The following is a 21029-nucleotide window of genomic DNA, read 5'->3' on the forward strand; positions in this document are numbered from 1 at the left end:
ACTAATTGATACATATCAAGAACGTATTGCGATCAGGACAAAACAGAGCACCAAAAGATGGGGGCTAGATGCAAACGGCACACGTAAGAACTTCCTGCCTAGCCTGTATGACATACACTCTTGTGTCAATAGATGCAAGTTTAATCTGCACTTCCCTTACCTTTGATCCCAGAGATGCTTTTAGGGAAGCCAAAGCTACAGCAGCAGACGGCAGCGACACACAGAGATTATGAAACGTCTGAGAATTTGTGAATGGAAAAGGCTTTAGTGCGCCTAGCGGAGGAGGCAAGCTTCATTCCACAGTTATCAGATAGGGAGTACTGACTCCTCAGTGCTGGCAGATAGGAGGAGGAGGAGGAGGCAGAGAGCGAGGAAACAACTGATCTGCTGTGGACCTGTCTCAAGGTCACTGTAATCTCAATGCCAGGGTTGCCCCATGCTCATGATAGACTGAGTCTGGCTGAGAGAGATGTCTACGTGTATGAGCGGTTTATTGTACACTAAGCACATAAAAAGATAAGAAGAAATAATGCACACTGATGACCAAACAGGGAGCCTTTGTTGACAGGCATTATCGGAGGGTACATAGTGTTTCCCTGTGTTGTCCACTACAGAACTGTCCCCTCATATGACACATTATTCTGGACTGACAGTTGTGGCAGTTGTGGGATGTTTTGATCAAGGAAAAAGGTTAAGAAGGTCAAGAACCAACTGTTCTCAACTGTCGTGGGAACTGGGAACACCCTGGCTTGCACCTGATCAAACTCATCTGGTTATTATCAAACCCTTTATGAGCAAGATTAGCTGTGTTGCGGTGAGAAAAATATTAAATTGCAGGTGTCAAGTTTTTTCATGGGATACCCAGGACTGACGCTGAGAAACCCTACTGTAAATCAGCACTACCTGTCTGATACACACAACAGCCAAAGCTACTACTGAACTGAGGGTCTATGGGCTCCACCACAACCCCATCAACACCAGCAAACCACTCAGTCAAAGAGATGCAGGATCCCAGGAATGGAAAAAAAAGAGCAAAAGAGGCAGAGAGAAGGAGGCAAAACTGCACTCAGAAGCGTAATGAAACAAATGCCAGACGTGAGCTTGGGACACAGGAGACAGGAGAGCTGAGACACTGCTGTCTGTGACAGCCCACTGCAGCCTAGCCTAGCCCGCAAACTGCCTGCTACGGCTCCGTGCCTGATAGCAAGACTGTCCTCTGTTGCCACTGCTTTCCTGTCTGCCCTTCCTGTCAGTTTTTCAAATACATGGACAGAGACAGCACCTCTCTGAGCAATGCCTCACAGACGCTCCGAGAGGGAAGCAGAATAAGGAGGGGGAAAGGGGGGAAATAAAGCAGATTTGTGTACCGACCTGGCTTTACCAGCTCCTTGGTCATCCGCTGCATTCCTTTAGGCTGAAACTCCCCTCGTCCATTTTCTAGGAGGTCGGGAACACAAGCGCCCAAACGGCCATCAATCAGAAGCCACTCGCTGATAGAGCGTATGCTAGGAGACCTACTGATGTAAGCTAGTCACCAGAGAAAATACCCAGTCGTGACGCATATCCAGGAACAAAAATAGCACTGGGGGCCCCCAGAGGGATTATACAACAGACTACATTCAGAGGCACTTTCAGCGGCCCGCTGTCTGCTCGGCTCTCCTCTCTCGCTGGCTGCACACAGGGCTTTCTCACAAACAAAGTTTACATTTTCCAAAGCAAGACACGACCGCAAATAGAAGGGTCACGAAAGAAGTAGTGTTTAGGGAATGAAACACAGACGGAGGCCGCCTTTTGTGTGCACGAGTATACATGTGTTTAACAACGCGGTGCCTTATCAGGCCACGCTTTAACGGCGGTGTGGCCTCAACGTCTTTGACCCGGGGATTGTCCACGGAGTGCCAAGCAGGGCATAACAACACAGCAACACCTCCCCTCGCTGCATCCCCCCACACCACCCACCCTCCTGCAGAGCTAAATATAGCTCACCAGGCTAATTCTTGCGAAATCCCTCCACAGATGCGCCTTCTCCTTTCTATTCCTGGCTGACTGGACACTGATACGATTGACTTGCAGATTACAGGTATGCAGGTTTGTGTAAGGGGATTACTCCCACCAAAAAAAAGTAAATAAATAAATGAGGTTAGTGACACAGAGATGGTGTAGCACTGCAGCTCTTAAAAGTCATAAGAGGATCATGTGAAAAAGGTGGAAAGGTAGGAGACAGTTTCACCCTTCAAAGACATCGTAAAATAAGTAAGATGCCTCAAGTTTGGCACCTTCAACACTACTGGGACAAGCCAAGGGGAATCAGACAATACTGTGTCCCCATTAACCTTGTACGTATCTGTCCTGGAGCTGTCAGTATGCTGTCCATCTCATTTGCATTAACCTAATATACTTGACCTTTGTTGAGGGTCTTTGTAACCAGCATGGGGTGCAGTCATCCTGAGTGGAATCTCCCACAAAGGTTTATAAAAAAAAAAAACACACAAAAAAACAAAGGACTGAGATCTGACACTATAGGGCTCACATTCACTGTTTAGGTGAGCCTTACTGGAAACAACACCCTTAGGGATGGGGGTGCTACAAATAAGCATGTGATCCCTGATCCCTGCAGAGCAACTTTATGCTATTATGGCATATGCTGCTGAAAAGATACTTTAGAAACAAGATCCCTTGGAAAAAAGGAAACCATTTAACAAAGCATTACTGCTTTCTAAGGTAGGTTCTGTCACAGGAACAAAAAAGATACTCATAGAGAAGTTCACTCTTAAAATGTTTTTTTTTCTGAGCAAAACCTTTGGTTCTGTTATGAATCATGTAATATTGTGGAGTGTGAAAAACACTTTTTAAAGATTAAAGAATCTTGTCATGTTATATAAAACCTAATATCACTTTTCTTTAAGCTTCAACAATGCAATAACGCATCATCATAAAAGTGGTTGTTCCCTGGCAGAGGTTCTCCTTTAATTCCCATCTTGGAGGATCGCTTTCTAGCATAGTTGGGTGATTACTCTGCTCAAACACACCCACAAAACCCCAAGCAGTTATCAGACGATTTGAATCAGGTGTGTCCAAGCAGGGAAATAAGCAAACAGAACTCAGGCTTTTTTCAGGATCAGAATTGAAAAACCTTGTCCTATGGCATTGTGCAAAGTATTAAGACCCTTTTTCGTGCGAGTGAACTCTGACAGCACAGCTGCATTTTGTGTCTGGTACTAAGCGGAATGGCATGGTGGAAAACGTTTAAAGACCTTATCGTCACTGTTAAACAATGGCCATAATTGTTTGGGGTTTTTTTTGCATAATTGACTACTTCTGTACTTCAGTGATTCTTAGGAAAAAGGAAACACTTCATACATCTAGATCTTCTACATATAACATTACATAAAGACTGCATTCAGTGTATAAATATCTTCATTGAGCACAATGTAAGAGGACCATCTGCCTTAAATGGAGAGTAGTAGCTCTGAGAGCTGCTCTCTGCTGTGGTGTCCTGCTCTTTTGTCTCCTCAACATACTCCATGAATCAATTATTCATTTTCTGACCATGGCCCCATGGAAACACATGCAAACTCACCCCGATAAAGCCAGGAAGCAATGCATAATAGCAAATTTAGAGTACTTTGAAGCTTAGCAGGGGTCACGTGATTAATATTTCATTACTATGCAGATATGTGATTGCCCTCAGACTAAAAATGGTTTCTATGGTTTCGAAGTGTTTCTCCTGCATGTGGGCGTAATTGTGTCGTTCACTATTAGTGACCCAACTCAGACCAAGATATGCCAACAGAGCTGAAAGCAACAGGAAAGCTACAGAGGTGAACCACTGACACGTCAACTGTCAATACCATGAGGCATAATATTGTATATAGTATGGGTCTAGGCTCAAATATAGCCAGGATACAGCAAGTTCTTTTCTAAAGAAATATTCCTTTACTTTGTTTCCTAGAAAATCGCAGCCACACACAGTAGGGGAAAAATGAGGCAGGAATTCAAAGGAATTCATATAGCAAGCCTGCCTCTATTGTGAACCATTAGTGTTCATGACAACCAGATCAAGTTTTTTTCTATACACAAAATGCAGTAAGCCTAGTTTGGAAATGGGCTGGCAAATGTGCTGAATGTGTTCTTTGCAGAACTGGCATTTAGTTTTGTGGGTAATCAACACCTATACACCTATTCAGCCTACAACATCATTTCATTTTAGCCCACTTGTGTTAAGGTTATAAGGAGCAGTTCAGCCCAGACTGCTTTTTAAATCAGCCACAACATAGGGCAGCCAATCAGGACAGAGCTCAATTACATATACGTGTTTTAAAGACACAGTAACAGAAACCCCACAATTTATTGTATAGAAGAGGTTATTCTGATTGCTAAACACCTAACTAACCAGTTAAAACCACCTGTTACACGGACAGGAGTTTGTGCTAAAAACACAAAAGATGGGTGCATTGTGAATTCATCAGATCCCACCATATTCAGTTCCAAACTCAAATGTCTCAGCAACCAGACGGAACTTAGTTGAACTTGGTGTCTGCCACCCGGCGAGCTGTTATGCAGAGAGAGGCATTTAGTGGTTGGGAACACATCCACGTCTTTGTATCATCGTCAGCACCCAGTCTAAACGTGGCCATTGGACATTTGTGACAAAAGGGCCGTGAAGAAGCTTTTGGTCTGGCATCTGCACTGACTGATCGCTTTAATGACCAAGGTGCAAGTTTGGGCTCACGCCAAGCTCAGAGTGCTCCTCTCGCCAGCAGGGAGCGGTGCAAATAACACTGGGGAAATGAAGGATCCTTCATTCCACCCTCCGTCACCTTCCCCCAGTCTCTAGTGTCTCTTCTGCTTACCTCACCAAACCTCCAGCCGCTATACACCCCCCCATGATAAATCAACACTGCCACCGCCACCTTTACAACGACTTCTTATCAGTCCTCCAATTACTGCTGCCATGTTATTATTCCGATCACAAACGCTTTTACTATTTAAGTCCAACTGTTGTCCTTGTTTTACATGGTACCAATGATTAGAAGTAATGTCATTATCATGACAATGACTGCTACCTGCAGTTGGGCAATTAATGTCTCGGGCTCGCAGCCTCTGCTTCTAATGTATAAAGTCAAGGATGAAATAGATCCTTTCAGTGGACGGCCTATTTAAAAAGGATTAAAGCTGAAAACAGAGCAGTTTAATCTTCGTGTTCTCCAGGGTGTTTTCGGCCCTGGCGTTTTCTCACCTCAGGTCAGTGTTTCATTTGTGGAGGTTACACATGAAATAAGCGCACAAAGTGTGCATCTGTGACTTAGGCAAGGTCAAATGCTAATCCGAGTGTGATACTGCGTTCTTCGGCGCAGTCGCTTGTTGTTGGACCCCTGTAATAGACCTATCAGCTCTTGTAGCAAACAGACTTGATGTTAATTGGGGCCTTTTAATCCCCCTCCAGTACATCTTTACTGCATCAATATTTAATCTTAAGCATTGCTGGAAGTATTATATTCCCTCTGAGGTGCATGAGGAAAGAAGGAGGAAAAAACTTCTGATATCTTTAACAAAGTGGTTTCATATTAATACTGAATAATTAAACATTTCTGGGTAGCAAAGCACTTGCATCATGCCACTGCTGGAAATGTATTCTTTTGAACCTATTTGTGGAGCAGTTACAAAAACTATGTTTTTTTTTTTTTTTTTTTTTTGCTTTTTTAACTGACAGTCTTAAAAGTTAAAAGCAATTCCATGCACTGGTGTCAGAACCAGGCAGTGGCTAAGAGAGCCATCAATTCTCTAGTGTCGTGATTGTGAAGGGAATGGAGAAAACTGAGAGTCAGCAAAATCTGAAGCATGGAGTCCAGACTCGACCCTTTCTCCCAGTGGTTGAGGGATCACCATGAGGGACATATGCACAGGCAAACAAGTGGAGCAGATCAAATTGGAAGGCAGCCCGTGCCTTTACCATGTCTTTTTAATGCTGTACAATGGCTTTCACTATATTCCTCTTAAGCGCACAGACAGAGAGAGAGAGAGAGAGAGAGAGAGAGAGAGAGAGCAGAATGGGGCCATAAAGGCATGCAAATGACACCTTGCCACACATGCACAAGGTAACACAAGCATACACAGAGAGAATGTGGAAACTTGGCAAGAGTGTGCGCAGGTTAGAGTTGGGGAACCCGCAAAAGATTCATCTGTAAGCCAAAAAAAGGTGCACAGGTGCATGTACAACAGAATCCAATTAACTCAAAATATCTTCCTACAAACAATTAAACCTACCACATACATGTTCTCTTCATCCTCACAGAACTGATCATTCAGTAGCAAATGTAAAACACTCGCAAACAGATGCGCCACACTACTACAGTCTTCTCACACAAAATCAATTGTGGAAATAAAATAAATCATGAGAAGAGAGTCAAATACATAAATAGTCAAATACATATCCATTTGATTTACTGTAAGAGTGTAACAAACTCACAAAGAATTTGATCTGAAAAGGTCCAATCTATCACTCTAGATTCAAGCTAATATGTTAGTCCCAAGCTAACATAATCACTGCGATACAATGATAGAATAACATACAATGTGATACAATTTGATACAGATGTTGTTTTTAAAGATCTCTAATAATATACCACTCCCACATAATGCCTCCTCAATCTATACCCAATATTTGTTATACAGAAAAGAAAGGGGCTTTCTCCCACTACTCCAAACCTATACATTTTACCTCCCAGTGTCATCGGATCCTCTTATTTACGAGGCTTGGCAAGTTGAAAAACAGATTTTGCTACTTGTGAGCCAAACTTTTGCACACTAAACTGATCTCATAAGACTGCCAACCTCAACAACATACCCTAAACAAACCAGCACGCTCTGTCAGATGTGGTTGTAAAGCTGCTTCAGCAGCAGTAGATGTAGCTGGTGTTGTTATATGCACAGAAGTGTTAGGCTGTAAGTGTAAAGTATTTCATAGACACTGATGTATATTATTTGTCTTAAAAGATAAAAATATCAAATAATGTTATATCATCTAATCCATACAACTCATATATGAATTATAGGATATAATTAATAAATAATATTCATTCATTCATTCATTTATGGATTAAATATAATTTCTTCTTTAAGAATTTCTTCCAAGCAAAACAACAACAAACAAAAAAACACATGGCTCAAACACAACAAGACTTGTTGTGTTATGGACATTAGCGGCAAGTGCCCTAGAGAGGGTGTCACGTGTTTGCGACAACTCGTTTGTGCCCCCTGTCAGACGAGCAGCGTTTTCATGTCATGGAATTGACCTCTTGACCTAAGCGAGTCTAACGCCATAGGCGATTCTCCCAGCAGGCCCCGGAGGAAGCTGCGGGGGGGTGTTGACATCGGACGGCCGTAAGCAAGCGCTGGAGAAAACAGTCGCTCTGCAGCCACTCCAAAACAAACAGGCTCTCATGCGAGCAGTGCACAATTGCTCATCGGAGTGCAAGGCAGCGACTCGCACTCTCCGTGCCATCAGGGGACCCACTTTTGCCTGTTACACAACCACCGGAGCCGTGTTTTCCTCTCCGCACCACTCCCCTCCCCAGCAGCTGTCTCTCATTTCATCCATAGGAGCGGAAAAAAGGGGAGGGAAAAAAAAGAATACATTCTCGGGTAACCCCTCCCGCCCTTTGCAGAGCACTCCCCCACCCCTACTCCAATTCTCATCATTCCATTGGCTCTCATGTTGCCCTGTTGCACCTGTTACCTCAGAGGCAGCAGAAGCTGTGTGTGTGTGTGTTTTGGGGGGACAGTTTTAGAGCTTTTTTGTGGGCTTTAAATCACCAATAACTGTATAGAATTCTGGCATACAGCCATTCAAGAGTCAGAAATCCCCATTCAAAAGTTTAGAATGAACATTTTCAATAACATAAATTCCAAAAAAACAAGATTCTACCATGCAAGGGCATACTCTTGTACATCAGTTCTATTTTCTATAAAGAATCTTTTTTGTACAAGAGAGTGTGAATAATAAGAAAGTACCTTCAAAACATCTTTAAATCTTTACAGGCTATAACAGGCTATCTATTTAACAAAAAATGTTTATTATGGATTTTTTTTTCTTTCATGGCATCAACAAACAAACAAATCTAAAGCACCTTTGTTAATCCCATAAAAAGCCTATGAACCGCCGGCAGTATTACCAAAGAGTAGTCCCGTTCGTTTGTACAGAAGTCCCTGTAGTTACTGAGTAAATTACCTTAGTGTGTAATAAGCCTTTCTGCATGAATGGGTTAAAATGTATGCAAAGTCAGAGTGGTCTGGTGTAAAATGCACTGTCCTAGAGCAACAGTTTACTGTGTTGGTACTTTTAGACCTCTAAAATCCACCTCACACAAGGTTGTTACATGGAAAGGTTTTAAATACATTGATGTCTCAGGCACTGTTCTAGGTTTTGAATAAGCTTCTGGCTTATGTATTCAGAGCGAAAAGGTACATTCAGGGCACTGTCAGGCAAAATAGGCCTCAAGGAAAATGTATTTATTCAAATTGTCCACTATTTTATTTTTATCAACATTATAGAAACTATAGAGACGACATATGTAGGTGCAATGGTGGTGTTCGATAGTAAATAAAGTAAATAAATAATCTAGCACTTTAAAATGCACCATTTTACATCAAAACTGAATGACTTTTTTAACCCTCAACAACTGAATTACAAAGGAATTTATATATATTTTATATATAATTTCTTACTTGATGTCTACAATGCAAATCTGACTGTCACTCAATTTGCATTCACTAAAATGAAATTGCATTTAAATATGTAATCCATAACTGACACACAATTACAGGTTTCTAGGAACAATTCATTTCAAATGTAACATCTTGATATTCAAAGCAAGTCAAAGTTCAAACAAGCATTCTGTTCTGGGGGGTTAGTACCTGATACCTGGCCCCACCTATCAAAAAATTCTGTGGTCCACACTCCTCCGGCGCCCCACACCCTTCCAACACAGTGTTGTCTTACAGCAATGGGCCAGACAAGCAGGACCAATTTTAGCCCTGGCTCTGAGTCAGATTGACTAGCCCATGCTGGGAACGCGCTCCACCAGGGGCTTCCCAAACAGAAGACCCCCTGTTAGAGTTAATGCCTTAGCAAGCCTTCTAGCCTTGAAGCACGTGGCTGCGCAGGTGACTCTTACACTGTCGTGGCTCGGAGGCACAACAAGTGCCGCTCTGCTAGAGTGCAACACTGACCACACTCAAGCTGGAATGCTGCCTCTCAGTCCCTGCGACGGACACAAAGCACCGACAGAGCAGCCAGAGGCCCGGGAAAAATAAAATGACCTTAGATGAGGGTAATTTGACAAATTATATTTTTCCACTTCCGAAAAATTACAGCAAATGGAACACGGGCGGAAATAATTAGCTCAACTACGACACGCTCAGAATGGAAACGTTCAGCTACAACATTTTAACAGCAGATTAGCATAACTTGAGACTCTGTTCAGCTTTTGACGTCTGCCCATTAAGAGTTATTTGTAGGGTGTGTGTGCATTAGAAACCATTGGGAGAAAATTAATGCTAAAAGAAACAAACAGTTGCTTAATGTTGATGCAAGATTTGCATGTTCTAGAAAAGACGGACTGCTGTGAACACGCTTACAAATTGCTCCTTGGAGAACAAATATGGCCTGTGTCCTTGGAGAGGGGAACATATGCAAGGCTTTGCAGCCATGAATTTGCATTTGGCGAGGGAGGTTGAACCTTGAGCCCTTGATCTTGGACATGTACTGAAGGACACTGTCTGACCCCTTCTAAAAATATGGTGGACTGCCCCATGGACTTCCCCACCATCTCACACAGCTTCGGAAAGTTCCCCGAATAAACAGCTTAGCTTGTCAGCAGTCTATAAATCTGCACCACATTATTGTGCGATTGAGGGAAGCACTAATATAGGAGTCGGAGTCACTGATACCGATATATATAGATACATAAATATAAAATGCAGAAATCCAGACTGGTATTACAGAAAAATATAACACTTCGCTCGGTAGGATTCTAAATTCAATAAAATGGATGCAGATATTTTTGCACAGTATCCCAGCATCAACTACACATGATCTTCTGAAGGTCAACAAATGTCACCAAACACTGGCATGAAAAAGCAGTCCAATGTAAATCAAAGTGTTTTGCTGATTTTAGTCATTCTGACATCAGCATCCGCAGAGACAACAATCCACCATCATACCATAAAGAATTCCTGAAGATGCAAACAAAAAAATGGCATTTGCAATAAACAAATGATAACAAGAAATATTGTACAGAACCAGATGATTTATTCCAGGTCTAATGGCTCTGTAAGCCTACAGGCTGATGAACATAGACAGTTTGCCAGGGGGAATAAACGAGGCACTGTCAGCGAGCTGTGCTACAGTAGATCTCAGTGGAAATGTGATCCTCTCGCGCAGCAGTGGCCTGGTCACAAGTTCTCCCCCAGAGCGCCCTGCCAGATTCCACAACAAGTCCTGCAGCTCCACAACCTTAGGCTTCCTGTAGGCCTAGCAAGTCAATCTGGCACCATTAGAGAAGATCCAGTAGAAGCTCAGTCAATGCCACAAATGTCACAGGGAAACCAGCATGGCTGACTCACAGTGAGCATTAGGCAAAGAGCTTTCTCTTTCCGGCAGAGCTCAATTAATTATAGCCTCACAACTCACTTAACCCATTGAACTTAAGAGTTTTTACTTGTATATATTTTGCTAAAAAATGTTGTTGAACCTGGTTAATTTCAGTCTCAACACTAGGTTATGACTTTTCAATCCAGACTACCTGGGGTAATTTAGGGTGATCACACTGATGTTTTACCCAGTATCCAGTCCTGACTGACATGTCATATAACTTCTGTGTGAAAGGGGAAGGAGTGCAAACTACAATAAAATAGTCTTCAATATTATAATTCTCTTGCAATGACAATCACAAACATAGTATTGATTTAAAGTTTACATGCTTAGGTTTAACGTTTTATACCTTTAGGCCAGTCAATTCTTATATATTAGTGTACACTACCAGTTACTGATTATTACATTGCCGCTACCAATTACTGTACAATTGAGAGAAATAACTGAATACTGAAGAGCAGGTTAAAGTAATCTCACCTCTGACATATTGCATCACAAAACAGCATTTTGTTTTGTGTGTTTTGCTCTGTAGCTCACTGCTGCTGTAGTCTCATTGAAACAAGCTGTAATTACCCCACGGGCCATTGTATTTAGTGTCACCCTAGGCACCGACACAGACATTTAAGTGACTGCGTGTAACCTTGTGCCTTCCATTTGACTCTGTCACCCATTCCCCATCCACACTTAAGGACTCCTTACTGTGGCATTCAAAATGAAATATGCATCAGATTATATAACACATTATATAATGCACCCATTGCCTGATGCGTGCAACAGCTAATTAAGCATTGCACAGCGTGCAACAACAGAGAAAGGAGGGCTGCTAAATTTAGGTCCTTTCCCCGAGCCCATCCACAGAGCGGGGGCGCTGGGGGAACAGCAGGACCCTGCCGAAACGAGCTTCCATTTTCCCACCTAGATCCATGTGTGACCTCGAGAGAAAGACCCTTGGGAGACAACAATAGAAGAAGAAGAAGAAGAAGAAGAAGAAGAAGACGAAAAAGAAGAAGATAAAAAAGAAGAAGAAAGATAGAAGATGAAAATGAAGAAAGAAAGAAAGAAAGAAGATGAAGAAGAAGATAAAAAAGAAGAAAGATAGAAGACGAAAATGAAGAAAGAAAGAAAGAAGAAGAAGAAGATAAAAAAGAAGAAGAAAGACAGAAGACGAAAATGACGAAAGAAAGAAAGAAGAAGATGAGGAAGAAGAAAAAGAAGAAGGAGAAGAAGAAAAAAGAAAGAAGAAGAAAAAGAATGAGTAGAAGAAGAAGGATGAGCAGGAAAAGAATGAGAAGAAGAAGAAGATGAATGAGACAAAGAAGAAGAACAACATAAAGAAGAATAAAAAGAAGAATCTTTAAATGTTGTAAATGACAGTGTATGTAATGAGATTCAGTCAGAGAAAGAAAAAAAAACACAGCTCGAGTGTCTGAGTGTCTAGAGGAAACAATAAAAAAATAAACAACCAATAGAGCCAGAGTGGAGGAGTAAGAGGAGGAGAAAGAGTAATAAATAGTAAAGGAAGGGGGTGTGAAGTGGCTTTCATACAGCTCAGCGGCAGGAAAAGAATCACTTATAGGCTCGACTCCCCGACTGCTCTCGCCTACAAGAGCAAGGGCCAGTCCAGGCTGGGGGAATCAATTCACCCCAGATCTTTGGGCCATTTAGGGTCCTGCATTTTCACTATGTAGATGGCCTGAGCTGATATAGCTCTCCCACAAGCAGCAGGAGACTCAACTCAGTACGATGACTCCCTAATCTTTCTCTTGAGCACAGTAGAATTCAGCCAAACAAATCTCATCTCACACATAAACAGACACAGAGAAGCCGGTGCTACTAATAGGGATACAAATTGCTTCTAAAAAGTCAAGGTAGTTGAGGCATACAACTGAACTGGTTGCAATTGACCCATCGTGATGTACCAAAAAAAAAAAAAAGCTTGAGAGGTTGGATTTTTTTTTTTTCAGAAGAGCAAAAATCTCATTAAACCTAATGGGAAATTGTACCATTCAATTCAGCTTTTGTCAAAAAAGCATTAATTATTCAGATTGGATGGCTAAAGAATTTGTTTGAGATCACTACATAACCTTCCAGTTTAAAAGGCTATGCTACTAAACTAGACTATGTCACTGTTGCAAATCCAAAGTAGTCTATCTGTTTCTCTGCATAATAGAGCGGGTAGTATTTAGGGGGTGGGTCATTCTCAGCACTGCAGTGACACATGGTTTAAACACTTCAGCAACACTGCTGTGTCTGATCCACTCGTACCATCACAATACACATTGATATTCCTCCACCATGTCAATGTCACTGCATGAATGACCCACCACCCAAATACTACCTTCTCTGTGGTAGTCCTTTGGGGTCCTGACTATTGAAGAACACGGGAAAGGAAGTTAGGTTAAACCCAAAATCTTTTGGCGATGTTATGTGAAGCCCGCCTTACCTAGTAATAGTTGCTATGAAAGAATGCATCTGTGGCTTGAGCATACATAGGTCATTAAGTGTCATTGGTTACATGCCAGTTTCAGTCCCCCTTTGCATGCTGCCTTGCCCATCTCTGCACCAATGCAGACTGATCCTCCCACAGCATTGCTTAACCACTGACCACAACCTTTCAGACAGTCCCTAAATAAACATTTGGAAAAAAAAAAAATTTTCAGCAATATTTGACAGGAATTCACTGCTTCAATATTTACACATCCCACAAACTCGCCAAAGCAGTTGGAATGGAAAAAAGGTCAAAATTACACCCTTGAACTCAGCCCCAGAGGAGATCCCTTGACACACTAAATGTTGGTGCAGTCTGCTTACTATAAAAGACTATTCAATCCCAGTGCTATTAGTGCTTTGTTTCTCGCTAACACAAAACATTCTTTGAACCTTGAGATGTTAAAAGTCAATGAACATAGAATGAAAATATCATTACTTATTAGATCATATCATAATAACTCATCAATACAGCTAAAGAATCCTAAAGGTATTAACATACATGGCTATCTAAAATGCTATGACCAAGGTGAGATTATTTAGACCTCATCATGATGTTTGTCCATTTGAAAGTTAAATAGAAATCATTCAGTCCTTTATTTATACATTATTTCTTTTGTTACATTACAGCAATCAAGAATCCCACTGCAAATGACCTTATTATGAGTTATGATCACTTAATTTCATACTTACTTTAATAACATCACTACTTCTTTTCTAGGATACCATACATAATACAGACACAACAGAGGTAATGAAAATAATACACTGGCATAGGCTGATGCTTGTCAGCTGTACTGGGTGTATTTGAAGGGATTTCAGTTCCTTTTTTTTGTAGACTAGACCCCGAAAAATGTATATGCCAAGGACACAATGTACGATGCCACACTGCGCATCAAGTATTAATGTAGTAGGCTGAGGAGTCATGAAGTTCAGGTGATGACATGAACAGCACAACAACCAGCTGTAAACAGCATGGGGAAATGTGTGGAGAAGAAAAGTCCAACAGCGGACATCAGTGAAGCACATGTACTAAGTTAATTAAGATCAGAGGTTTAAAAAAAGATTGCCCGCAGGCTAGGACAGGCTCCATACAAGTCCTAATTCAAATGAATTCAGATTCCACGATTTCAATGGTGATACTAGAAAGACGTGCTGCGACAGAACCAATTAAAATCTTCATTTAAGTGAAGTTTGCACCATTTATTACTCTTACTAAAATATTTATATATATTTTTTACCCAGTTTTCCTCCTTTATTTTATAAACCCAATTACCCAACCTACTCGTTAGTACTCTTCCCCATCACATGTAATGCTTCCGACACATGCCTCCTCCGACCCATGCGCATCCGGCCCCTGCCCCTTTTCAAACTGCTGCCGATGAAACATCACCGGGCATCCAATGCACTCTGAGGAAAAGCATTGGGTACGCATTGGCTAGCAGATACCATTGCCAGCCAGCATCTCAATTAAGTGATCTGGGAAGAGAGCGAGTCTATTGAGAGAAATTTACCCACTTGATTTACCCTCACAGGCAGCATTAGCTGGATTTGACCCAGGATTTGACCCAGCGCATTAGTCCATTGGACACTCACTTGTTTTTGTTGTTTTGTATGAGTATGTATTTAAAACAACAACATCTGAGCTATTATTTTTGACCTGTGTGATTTCCAACATTAGCTACACCTGATCAATCATCTGGCCTTCTGCTTCTGCTGCAAGTTGGAGCACACAGCTGCTGTAAGGCAGTAAAGTAATTTGCTTCAAGAAAGAGCAGTGCTGGAAGATTGCATGTGGGCATGCTAGCAAGCTGCAACAAACCTAGCCCTGAGCGCCATGGAAACCAGAAGAGCGGATGTGCCTGCGATCCTTGGGCTGGTTAGAGGGGCCTAAATTAGAAGGTGAGCTGGGGGACTAGCAGTGTCGTTTTAATGGCCGTTGCCAAGCACGCAGATGGGCTGAAGAAAGCGACAGAATTGAGATGAAGTGAAACACCTCCTCTCCCTCCTGCCTTGCTACCGGCGCAGCCTTGCCAAGATCCAGTCCTTCAGGATCAGTGCTTCTTTCGCACTTAAAACAATTCCACATTGCCGTGCAATCTGTTTTGGCTAGAGGGTGAAACAAGAGAGCAAGCGAGCAGGGGGTGGAGATATTTTGGTGCAGAAAGACTTGAAAAAAGGGAAAGGTCTGCAAGAAAAAAAAAGCCTAGGTAGGGAAGTTGGTCCCATTTCTGAGATCCTTTCTCTTGTTGTTGCTCCAGTCGTTTCATAGTGAGTAAATGCACACTTCTTTTGGGAGGCTGAAAGGCTTGCTGCTAGCTCACTCTTGTGGTTTCCGCACCTGCCGTTCTCGAGGACGACTGTTTCACGCGCAGTTGCGCGCTTGTACACAGAGGAATAAGCAGAGGAGAGCAGATTGCAGTCTCGGGCAGGAAGCTGAGTATATGCAGCGTGGGCCGCTGGGAGCACTAGAGACCTGACACTGGCAGCTGACAACTTCCTCAGCACTCCTAGTACAGTGTGTGTGTGTGTGTGTGTATGTGAGCCTTCGTATGCGGCTGTGCAAGCAAAAGCACCAGCAACACCTCCTCTCACTCAGCCGCCCTACTTCACACCACATGTTGAGCGAAGGAAAAGAGACATCGCTGACATCACACCACGGCAGGTGGCAACCCTCCCGCAAAAGGAAACCAAGATCAGGGGAAGAAAAACTGCACCAAAATGAAGATGCTCCTCCAAAAGGGTCTCTTGGTTAAAGCAGCATTATGTAGCATTTTTACCTTAAAATAACAACCCCCAATCATTGTGATGCTTAACTTACTATAACAGGGAGAACACTGTCTCTGTCGCTGCTTCTCTGGGCTACTCTGGGTTGTTAACTGCACCATGTAACTTTGGTGAAGCTGCCAACAACTGCATAACGCTGCGTAACCTGAGTCAAATCTGATTCTATTCTCCTACATGAGTCTACATACTTTATTCACTTCTGTATTCCTCAACTTGCTTCTGAAAAGTGTGCTCTTTAGAGGTGGCCTAAAGCATGAATTCCACTTCATGATTTGTTATAAAGAGAAAGAGAAATAACAATTGTCACATAATGCTGCTTTAATAGGTCTGAAATGAGTCTGTTGGCTCGACGCCCTTTAGTCTCTGAAACAGCTCTGAAATTTGCCACTGCTAACAAAAGTGTAGTGTAATTGACTACCCATTATTTCTTACTCCTACCTCACTGACATATAAGCACTTGAGGTGTGTTCAAGGATTCTGCCCCACATTTATTACTATTAGACCTACATCATGGAAAAATTCTTTTCTCACTGTTGAAACATAAACTTTGTTAAAGTTTCAAAATGTAAGGGTTTTCTCACCAGTTCTCTGATGTCATTAAACCAGCTCATTTGTATTCAGTGTATCATCTACTCACACAAACTGCTCGTTCGTGCTTAAATGAAAGGAGTGTTTGGATCCAGACTTTTACTATTAATGACAATTGCTGACAATTACTATTAATGCTGTATATAGTTACATTGAAATCGATGTGCAAGACACCCATGATTACAAAAATGATTACGAGAGTTACATCTAAAGGACACTCAAGCTTTAAAAGAACAAAGATGGCTGCAGGAACGCACTCTGGTGTAAAACAGTGCTGAAGCTCCCCCTGTAGCAACAAAAAAGGAGCACTAATAGAGTCAAATTGTGCAGTAGACCAGGCGGATTACGACAAGTAAACACACTCAAACAATGGCAAAAAATGCTCTGATAGCACGGATCACTTTCATCACCCTGCTGAGAGGCACTAGCATCAGCCCTGGTATTGTTGTTGTGTTTTTTTTTTTCCTGTCACCAAACTAACATCTCAGTTTTCACGCAGCTTCCTGACGCGCAGAGGCCTTGACAGGCCTGTTCTTCTGCCGCTGCAGCGACAAAACAGCCGATCACAACCGACACTGTTCAAACAAATACATTGTGAAGCGCCATTACTTTGCCTTCGTACTTCTTTCAAGAACCCTTCCCCAGCTGGTGGGCCCTTAAAATCGCTATCTTAGTTTGACATGCGTCAAGATAGCGGGCTCTTTTACTAATATTGCCTCTCTCTTTTTTCCCGCCTAACCGGGGAGGAGCGGGGATCAATGCGCAGAAGCAGACAGCTCAAGCTTTGAAGTGGCAAGAGGCACAGACAGCGCGAACGGCTGCACTTGTCAGAGCCTCTGACACGGAGCACCGGCGGAACAGGGGGACTGAAAAAGCCTGTGAGCATGGTGATCAAGGGATGCCAACTCAAAGATGGAAGAGAGTCTGCCCTACCCCTTAAGCAATGTTTCAGTGCCCATCAAATGCATGAATGCAAACATTAGCTGGTAGTTTGCTTAAAAAAGTAATACGCACTGTATTAGTTCTTTCGTGATGCTGCCAGGAGTAGCGTCATTCAAGGTTGCCTATAAAAGATGAGACTGGTCCTACGATTTTCACAATGGTAATTATTTACCAGGCTAGAACTGCGTTGTGTGTTTTTGTTCAGATTGCATAGGCATGTGCGTCCCAAATAATGTTGTTAGAGTATCTGCAAGCATTATCAAATGAATATTGGTATCAGTTGGTTTTCGTGTCGCATGAGAGGGCTCTGCCTTTTCATTTGAGCTAGTACCCCTGCTGATCAACACAATTTGTTTAACGGTAAAAAAGAATGAACACTAAGCTGATCTGAGGCTAGAGACCTGCAGTGCCTTATATGTTCTGCCAGAACCTTTGGTGACTTCTAGAGGATGTTCTAAGGGTTCTCAGTTTGTAGACAATCATACAGTGTTTTACACTGTAAATAAAGGTTACAGTAAATGATAAAATATGTAATTTTTCCTGTCATTTTTTTCCATTTTTCCCGTATATGTATTTAAATACTCACTCAAATCCTGCACCTTGTACGGTTGGCAGAGTACTCGAGTAAACATTACTCATCGCTTTAACCTAACTGAACCTACATCACCCAGTTCACATTCTTTCTGTTGCAACATAAACATTTGACCATTAAGGCTAACAACTCATAAATAATTGTAATCAAGAGATCATATAATAATGGCTTGTCCATCCTTCTGAAACACGCACTACTAAAAGGTATGCATTAAACAGCACAGACCAAGCTCAAGTAAAGTCTAGGCGCCTTAAAAAAAAGATTCATATCAAGGCTTTGATGCATGAGGCCTCCAAGCACCTGTAGTCACCTTCCTCCATCGCTTCATGTTCAGTGAGAACAATGAGCTTTAATATGTGTGCCATAATTAAACCTCACCTACCATTAATCCTAGCTGTAAATTGTAGCAGGGCAAAGATTAGGCAGGCCATTTTTCACCACACTCTGTGCGGGGATGGCACTTTTAATAAAAACATTCCCAAGTAGTCTATTGAGTATTCCAAAGCCGATGTTCCTGTTCTTCCATAGCAGAGAGGAACACCAGGTTATAATGGCCTTTGTGTTCCTTTCTGTTAATTAGCTACTTCTTAAAATTCTCATAAGGATCAAACTCCAATACCAATGGGCAAGGATAACTAAAACACTACTATCTTGGAAAACACTGCTAAATGTTAAATGGCAATTGTGGCTTTGTAGGAATCCATCTGCTCAAGGTTTCCAGTTTGGAAAAGGACTCCACAGGAAGTAGATATAAACTACAACAAACTCTTTCTTTAGCCACTGAGGTTTCTTCATTACACTCAATGACTTTCTCATCTTTGGAGTAATCCACAAAGCCAAACCAGTAAACTTATAGTTGTCTTTTTGGTCAGAGACAAATCCCATATGTCCTCTCATTCACTTGGTCTACACTGACCTAATGACAGCAAACATCTGAGGGCCCCTCATGGCCAGCTCTTCAGGCACAGAGGCCAGGCTCTAATTAACCGTAAGGGCCCGTCTTGATTGCAGGGAGGCTGGAGTGTCATCGGCTGATAATTTGTGTCAACAGAGGCGTGCCGTTCAGCTCCTATGTTGTTGGGCTCACAGCTTAATTCGCCGCTAACCAGCGTGAAGGACAGCTCCCAAGAAACGGCCCAGGAGCTGCTAATGATGGAGAGTTCTGATTAATGGCCTAGAAGGGCTAGCTAGAAGCATGGAGTCACTGCTCACAGCATGCCTCTCAGTGGGAAGGCGATGGGGTAGCTTACCTCCTGTGTATGCTTCTCTACTGGCTAAACCTGAATCTGACTGTGGAAGACTTTATTAATGGCAAGACAGTGGCAAATATGTAGGTGAATAGGTGGACTATTACATATACATACTGTTACCCACATGCTGGGCAGGGGGTTGGGGTATAAGTGTATCTGGTTTATCTACAAAGTAAAGTGATTTTAAGGCACAAGATAATAGATAATAAAGATAATTACTGAACAACTAAAATAGGACATAAAAGCAAATATAAAAAAGCTATATATGTTTGTCAATCATGTCAGGTAAGGACTACTCTATCCTACTGACATTGTTCCTGCTGGGGCATTTCTAGACTGCTAGTTTACAAATGGATGCGCACAGAATTAAAGGATCACAATGAAAAGCCCTCTTGTTTATATTAGATACATTGCTTTGTTTGCCAAGTCATTTTCAGAACCTTCAGAAGGCCCCATTCTGTCTCTACTTTCACCCCATCTATACTTGTATGATTCTTTCTCTGAATGCCTGAGAAATAGCATCTTTCTTTGATAAAAGACAACTGGGCCACTGACTGACTGACTAAAACTAAGCTTCAGTACTACATAGTACTACATAGTACCAATACATTATTGGTTTTTTTAATGAACATTATTTATCTTTATTTGTCCCTGTAAGGTTTACTTGGTTCTTTTGAAGACAGCAAAACAGCAGTAAAAGATACTGTAACTGACATTTAATACGTTCCAGCCACTGTGGAATACAAACAGTGACAAAGTGCAAATTATTTACCAGATTAGTGACTTGCGGCAGTCTCTCTGCAACAAAATTCACACAAAACATACTGTATTGTGAAATCTCCTGCCCCTAAGTGAAATGCTGATTTTGCCACAGTTCTTTCAGTGTCTGCACGGGTAGGAACGGTGGATTGCTTTAATAAATGGCCTGAATTCAATTAAAAACTGGCAGGGAATTACTTTGAGAACATGGATTCTAAATCCATTTGGTAGGCAGAATTAGAACCTCTACCTCAAAACCCTGTATGTTTGACATCACTGCTTTATGACAATTTATCCTATGATTATAACAGGACTATAGCAATGTGGATGTCCTGTGCTGCCCTTGGTAGCTGCCCATGTCACTGCCATGCCATATCAAAGTCTGCTACTATATATAATGTAATGGTCTACATACTACCAATCAGAAATTCTGTTAAAAGTCCAGCATTCTATTAGCTCTGTTGAACCAGTCATTCAGATTCAGATCTATACACCCTGCATCTGTGGTCCTGTAACATTGGAGTATCAATGTTGTGTTCTAATAGGACACAAAGAACTGAGTTAGTGGAAGAGATGGGTATAATCTTTACTTTACAGGATTGGCACTGTTACTAAAGCAATGGGACGAGAAACCAATCATCAGAAAAGAAATTGTGCATGTGACTAATGTTCTCTTTGAGGAGCTTATGTGTCCTTAGAGATGCACCTCATTCAGTGTCACAGAGCAGTAGTTCACAATCCTGTTCTTGGAGTACCACTACCCTGCACATTTTAGAGCTATCCTCTGCTCTTGACACACCTAAAGCAACTAATCAACTATTTAGCAAGCCCTTCCTAAAGTGAACCGGATGTGTTAGCAAAGGAAAAACACAGTCAAGTCAAGAAAAGCAGTCAAGTCAGTGGTACTCCAGGAGCAGTAATGACAGCCATTGCCATAGGGCAGCTGACCACAATTGGTGGGGTGCACTGA

The 21029-nt window shown here is 41.9% G+C and overlaps 1 protein-coding gene across 4 annotated transcripts in view; it reads right to left on the reverse strand.

Annotated features, from left to right (window-relative positions):
* Positions 1-21029, reverse strand: part of hivep2a (HIVEP zinc finger 2a) — an 88143-nt gene that overhangs the window by 48816 nt on the left and 18298 nt on the right. The window contains exon 1 of one of the 4 annotated variants that reach the window (XM_072680408.1): positions 1372-1485. The exons of the other annotated variants lie outside the window; for them this stretch is intronic. The gene's annotated coding sequence lies outside the window, so the exon portion shown is untranslated. Of the gene's footprint in view, positions 1-1371; positions 1486-21029 lie in introns of those variants that run through there. 4 annotated transcript variants of the gene reach the window in all.

The sequence above is a fragment of the Salminus brasiliensis genome, chromosome 1 (assembly GCF_030463535.1).
Source record: "Salminus brasiliensis chromosome 1, fSalBra1.hap2, whole genome shotgun sequence".
Classification (NCBI taxonomy): Eukaryota; Metazoa; Chordata; class Actinopteri; order Characiformes; family Bryconidae; genus Salminus; species Salminus brasiliensis.